Source organism: Babylonia areolata, chromosome 13, assembly GCF_041734735.1.
Source record: "Babylonia areolata isolate BAREFJ2019XMU chromosome 13, ASM4173473v1, whole genome shotgun sequence".
Classification (NCBI taxonomy): Eukaryota; Metazoa; Mollusca; class Gastropoda; order Neogastropoda; family Buccinidae; genus Babylonia; species Babylonia areolata.
The window spans coordinates 34631222-34638721 of NC_134888.1; positions in this window are offsets into that span (position 1 = coordinate 34631222).

Below are 7500 nucleotides of genomic sequence, written 5' to 3' on the forward strand. Positions count from 1 at the left end.
GAGAGAGAGAGTGAGAGAAAGAGAGAGAGAGAGAGAGAGAGGGAGAGAGTGGGAGAGTGTGTGAGAGAGAGAGAACTCAGAACTCAAAACGTTTTTATTCAAGGATTAAGATTTTAGGCATTGCCTATTCTTCCAATCTGTCCTTGCTAATCTACATCTATTACAAAGAGCACACACATAAATAAAAGGAAAGGGAGAGAGAGAGGGGGGGAGAGAGAGAGAGAGAGAGAGAGAGAGTGGGAGAGAGTGTGTGTGTGAGAGAGAGAGAGAGAGAGAGAGAGTGAAAGAGAGAGAGAGTGGGAGAGAGAGAGAGAAAGTGAAAGAGAGAGAAAGAGTGGGAGAGAGAGAGAGAAAGAGAGAGAGCGAGTGAGAGAGAGAGAGAGAGAGAGAGAGAGAGAGAGAGAGAGGGGGCACTGGGACTTGAGTCGTGGCAGTATCATATCCCAAGTAACGTGCTCAAGTGCAGGAGAAAGAACGGGTTAGGAAAACTGCACTGTGAACGATTACTTTTTTTTGGGGGGGGAGGGGGGGGCGGGGGGGGGGGGGGTTCTTGCTTTGTTTTTCTTTCACATTCTCTCTCACACTCTTTCTCTTTCCTTCTTGGTTTTTTGTTGTTGTTTTTTTCCTTTCTTTCTGGACATCCTCCTACCAGACCCAACCCTACCCTGATACACACACACAGACACACACAGACACACACACACACACACACACACACACACACACACACACACACACACACACACATACACACACTGACACACACACACACTCTGACACACAGACTCACACACACATACACACACTGCCACACACACACACACACACACACACACACACACACACACACACACACACACACGATGACCTGTGTCCTCCTGTCAAACGAAGTGGTGATGAGGGGCGTGAGGTAGGGACTGTCTGACCAGCTTGCTTCGCCCCCTCCACCCACACACCTCCACACACCCACCTTTCCCTCCCTATCCCCTTTCACACCCCTCCCCAACTCTCCCACCCTCCGATCCCCCCCACCCCCTCCCCCAAAAAAAGATAATAAAAAAATAAAAATAAAATAAAAATCCCTGCCCCGACCATCCGCATCACGGCTTCACTATCACCGTCATCTTCTCCCCCCCCCCCTCCCGCCACCACACCCACCCCACAAACCATAACCACCCTTATCCCCCCCCCTCCCTTACCTTCCCCCCCTCCTCCTCCCCCCCACACACACCCCACTCACCTCATCTCACCTTTTGGATGGTAGTAGGTGCAGTTCTTGCCATCTGCCATCCACCCACTCCCTCCACCCCACCCCCCATCCACCCCCCCTTCCCCCAACCCCTACCCACCCGTCTCTCCTTGACCCTTAGTTTACCTCCTCATCCTGTGACCCCCCCACCCCCACCCCAATCTCCCCTCCTCTACATCTCTTCCCTCCATTTTTTTTTTTTTTTCGATGTCCGTCATGATCCGGAAATCGTGTTAGTCGCCGTGTAACTGTGGATCAGAAGATCAACTTTCTGCTTGGGAGGGAAAATATGGAAATGCCACCAACGAGAGGTCACCTTGTTTGAGAAGAAGTAGAAGAAGAAGTAGGGTGGGGAGGGGGGAGGGAGGGGGAGGAGGAGAAAGAAGAAGTAGAAGAAGAAGGGGGAGGAGGTGGAGAAGAAAGAAGAAGAATGGGGAGGAGGAGGAGGAGGAGGAGAAAGAAGAAGAAGTAGAAGAAGAAGGGGGAGGAGGAGAAGAAGAAGTAGAAGAAGAAGGGAGAGGATGAGGAGGAGAAAGAAGAAGTAGAAGAAGAAGGGCGAGGAGGAGAAGAAGAAGAAAGACGAAGAAGAAGAAGAAGATGAAGGGGGGGAAGAACAAGAAGAAGAAGAAGAAGTGAGGGAGGAGGAGGAGAAGAAGAAGAAAGAAGAAGTAGAAGAAGAAGGAGAAGGAGAAGAAGAAGGGAGAGGAGGAGGAGGAGAAAGAAGAAGAAGAAGTAGAAGAAGAAGAAGGGCGAGGAGGTTGTTGGGTGTGAGGGGCAGAGAGAGAGAGAGGGAGAGAGAGAGAGAAGGAGGGAGAGAGAGAGAGAGAGGGAGGGAGGGAGAGAGGGAGGGAGAGAGGGAGAGAGAGGGAAGAGAGAGAGAGAGGGAGGGAGAGAGAGGGAGAGAGAGAAGGGGCGGAGGACAGAAAATAAGACAGGGAGATGAAGGTATAGAGAAACAGATATTTCACGTTCTCTCTCACTCCCCCATACCCCCCATGTTCTACTCCCATTCTGTCTCTGTCTCTCTGTCTCTCACTCTCTCTCTCTCTCTCTCTCTCTGTCACACACACACACACACACACACACACACACACACACACACACACACACACACATATATATATATATATATATATATATATATATATATATATATATATATATATATATGCACACACACACGCGCGCGCGCACACGCACGCACACACACACACACACACACACACACACACACACACACACACACACACACACAAACAAACAAAAAAAACAAAAAAACACATCCCCAAACTCATTCCCTCTCGGTCTCTCGGTCTCGGTCTCGGTCTCTGTCTCTGTCTCTCTCTCTCTCTCTCTCTCTCTCTCTCTCTCTCTTTCACTTCCCCACCCCTCCCTCTCCATCCCTCCTGTCTCCCGATTTTTCGCGTGAACGGCAAACAGGGAGAATTAGTTTTGCCACCCGATTACACACCTCTTGTCTCCTCTGGCCGGGTACCCATGTCGCTACCCCGGGTAGCTTCCGCCTCCTGCCATCCTTTACCCGCCCTACCCGGCCCGTCCACCCACCCTCACCTCCTCCTTCCTCCTTCCTCCTCCTCCTCCTCCTTCTCTTTCTTCCACACTGTATTTCCGTCTTTCCTCTTTATCTCTGCTCCTCATCCCCCTAACTCTCCCCCCCCTCCACCCACACATCCACCCCCCGCCCCCCTAACCTCCTCTCCACAAGCCCCTAACCCCCTAAGCGTTTGTCTGTCTTCGTACTTTCTGCTTTCTTCATTTCCGTCTTGACCTGGTGGAGTTATGGTTTGGTGTCTTCTGTTTTTGTGTCTTGTCTGTCTGTCTGTCTGTCTTGTATTATTCCTTTCTGTCTGTCTGTCTGTCTGTTTGTCTGTCTGTCTCTGTCTCTTTCTCTCTTCTACGTGTGCTGGAGTGTGCGCGTGCTCGCTGGCTAGAGTGCTTGTGTGTGTGTTTGTGTGTGTGTGTGTGTGTGTGTGTGTGTGTGTGTGTGTCCGTGCATGTGTGTGAGTGAGTGAGTGAGTGAGTGCCAGAGAGAGAGAGAGAGAGAGAGAGAGAGAGAGAGAGAGAGAGAGAGAGGCATACAGACAGTCAGAGAGACATAGACAGATCGGTGTAATCTTGTCCAATCCCAAATACCGAAAACTTTCTGAAGCATTTTGTTTTCCTCTTCTGTTCTAAAAGATGTGTGTCCACAGCTTAAAAAAAAAAAAAAAATAATAAAAAGGGAGAGGGGGTGGGCCTTTCTAAAGCCTTCCTCACATGGAGATTCGAACTCCGCAGGTTTTTCAGCCAGCTACTCCTATTATAGATTTTTTACTGCGCATTGTTATGTAAATAGATGGGCAAAAGAATACCTTGATGTTTTGACACCACAGCATGAGAGGTGTCGCGTGTCCATTTTGTTGGTCCCCCCCCCCCCACCCCCACCCCCCATTATATCTATCTCTGTGCATAAGCACAGCACTGTTTTTTGTAGTTTGTGCACGTGACACACACGTGTGTGCACAAAAAAAAAAAAACACACAAAAAAACCCCACTAACAACAAAGAAAGCATTGACATGCATGAATGGCGACATATATAGAACGTGACCGCATGTGAAGTAAGCCACCCCCTCTCCCCCCCTTGCAACGAAAATAAATAAATAGATAAATGAATAAATAAATAAATAAATAGCAACAACTGTAGATGTTTCTAATTCTGCATGATCCGGGTTGGTTTCTCCTCTCGCTCTTTGATATCTTGAGCCAACGATATGAAAGCTATGTTCTCTCTTCTTTATTTTTTTCTTTCTTTTTTTTTTACTCATTTTAATGCACACGCAAGAAAAAAACAACAACAACAACACAACAACTAACAAAAACTAACACACACGATAGGTAGGTGACCTTAATAATTCATACATCCGGAGAAATAAAAATTATGATTCTTCAGTATACATCATCAGTACGGCCAACACTCAGCTTATATCATCACAGAATGACATCAGTTTACAATTGAGGCCAACAGCAAAGTGAGAGCTGTATCATCTGTATTTGTATTGCTTTTTATCACAACAGATTTCTCTGTGTGAAATTCGGGCTGCTCTCCCCAGGGACAGCGCGTCGCTACACTAGAGCGCCACCTTTTTTTTTTTTTTTTTTTGGGGGGGGGGGGTATTTTTTTATTTGTTTTTCCTATCGAAGTGGATTTTCTACAGAATTTTGCCAGGAACAACCCTTTTGTTGCCGTGGGTTCTTTCACGTGCGCTAAGTGCATGCTGCACACGGGACCTCGGTTTATCGTCTCATCCGAATGACTAGCGTCCAGACCACCACTCAAGGTCTAGTGGATGGGGAGAAAATATCGGCGGCTGAGCCGTGATTCGAACCAGCGCGCTCAGATTCTCTCGCTTCCTATACGGACGCGTTATCTCTAGGCCATCACTGTACTTATCAACGATTTATCCATTGCAGTTGGAAATTATAAGCACAATTGCACTGGCTCTGAGTACTGCAGCTTAGTTGGCCTTTGGGAACCATCCCCAACGCCGACTGTCCTACAGACCCTCTTGGCCGAGAGAGAGTGGGGATGTAACTTGGGCAACAAGACACTCTCCACTGTCATCAAATTCTAGCCCAGATAGTATTGGGACAGCAGTTGCCTCCTCTGCTGTTCTGATGGTGGTCATTGTCGAACACGACTGACTGTCATACAACACACAAAAGTAAATCTTCATTGCACATCAAACAGTAAACAATATTGGCAGCAGATCATAACCAAGGTATAAAATTGAGCACAGGCGCGTGACGGGCGCAATAGCCGAGTGGTTAAAGCGTTGGACTGTCAATCTGAGGGTCCCGGGTTCGAATCACGGTGACGGCGCCTGGTGGGTAAAGGGTGGAGATTTTTACGATCTCCCAAGTCAACATATGTGCAGACCTGCTAATGCCTGAACCCCCTTCGTGTGTATATGCAAGCAGAAGATCAAATACGCACGTTAAAGATCCTGTAATCCATGTCAGCGTTCGGTGGGTTATGGAAACAAGAACATACCCAGCATGCCCACCCCCGAAAACGGAGTATGGCTGCCTACATGGCGGGGTAAAAACGATCATACACGTAAAAGCCCACTCGTGTGCATTCGAGTGAACGCAGAATAAGAAGAGCACAGGCGCAACATTTCATGTTGGATGGCAACAGTATACGAAAGCTTGTGTTTTCTGGTGAGACGATAGATACACCAAGATCTCCGCGATGCACGAGCAGGTAAAAGATCACAGGGCAACAAACGAGTTCTTCTCAACAACGGCAAAAGCTTTGGTGCTTGGAAAGAGATAGTTGACAGGGAAATTCTGGGGGTAATTACGGCGACAGACATAGACTGCCAGTGGGGGAATAAATTTTATTTGGAATTAATGGGGGGGTAGGGTGTGTCTTTATGGGAATAGAAAAGGACGCTGCCCTGTGTTTTCACACACACACACACACACACACACACACACACACACACACACACATACACATGCACGCACGCACGCACACGCACACACACACACAGAAGCTGTTTCACTGTTGCTGTCCTGGCGAAGGAACTATCTGAGGGGTGATGTCTTTTACTCAAAGGCTTCTTTGTTTGCTGTCGGAGTTCCGTGTCTGTTTGTGTGTGTGTGTGTGTGTGTGTGTGTGTATGCGCGCGCGCGCAAATGTGCGCGCACACGTATTAGCGTATACATACGCGTGCATACAACTGTGTATTGTGTGTGCAATCGTGCACATACACACGTATGTGTGTGTGTGTGTGTATGTGTGTGTGTGTGTGTATGTGTGTGTGTACGTGCATACGTTTGCAAACACGTATGTGTGTATATTTATGCGTACGTACGCACGCAAGTGAGCATGTATGTGTATGTGGTGTGCGTGTGTGTATGCATGTCAGCGCACGTATATATGTATATATATATATATATATATATATATATATATATATATATATATATATATATATATATATGTATATATATATATGTAAATGTGTTCATGTGCGTCCCTGCGCGCACATGTGTGTTTTGTGTTCGCGAAAGTAGATATGTGCCCGCGCAGGCAGGCATGTACATATTATGTATCACTAATTTTTGGACTCCCTTATTTTTCGCTCTCTCTTCCCTCCCCCATGTCTGTATTTACCCTTTTCCGGCTCAAAGAGCGATTATTAAACCCAACACCCCAGATTATTATTTCTTCTTTTTTTCTTTTCTTTTTGTGGGTGGGGTAGGGTTGTCGTCTAGTGGCATTCAGGCATGACGTGTCACAAGGGTGACCCTCCCCCCCCCTTACCACCCCCCCCCCACCCTTCCCCGTTCCTCTGTCCCTTTTCAATCCTTGCCCACCCCTACCTCCTCCTCTTCCTCCTCCTCCTCCTTCCTCCTACCTCCTCTTACTTCCCACCCTGTCCAAGCCATCCCCCTACCTTCCCTCCCACCCGCCCTCCCTTTCCCCCCCCCCTCCTCTCCTCCTCCTTCCCAGCCACACTGTGCCGGACTAAACTGCTTTTGGCACTCATTAACGAGCCAGAAGCAACAGGGGGTGGGGGTGGGGATGGGGGTGGTGAGGGGGTGGAGGTAGAGAGGAGCGGAGGCAACCACAGGGTAGTGGGGAGGGGTGTGGGGTACGGGGGGTGTGGGGGGTGGGGGAGAGGGGCGTAGGGGGGGCGGGAGGGCAGTCCTTCTGGGACGCTCGTTAGCGACTTGCGAGAGAAGGGAGAGAGAGAGCGAGAGAGAGCTTATGTCATCATCGACTGGCTGGAGAGAGAGAGAGAGAGAGAGAGAGAGAGGGAGAGAGAGAGTGTGTGTGTATGTGTTGTTGTTGTTTCTGTCTGTCTGTCTGTCTGTCTGTCTGCATGTGTCTTGTGTATGTGCGTACGCGTGTGCTTGCCTGTGTGTGCGCGTGAGTGTGTGTGTTAGTTGTAGAGGTAATAGTGATAGCAGCAGCAGCAGCAGCAGCAGCAGCAGCAGCAGTAGTAGTAGTAGTAGTAGTAGTAGTGGTAGTAGTAAGTAGGAGCAGGAGGCGAAGGATGACAAGGTGGAGGAGGAGAGGGGGGAAAGAAGGAGTAGAATGAAAATGGAAGTAGTCTTTCAAGTTGGACGTCTTTCTTCCCTGAGTGAAATTAGACAGGAAAAGAAAGAAGAAGAAGAAGAAGAAAAACCATAGAAACACATACATGTATACATGCATACATACATACATACATACATC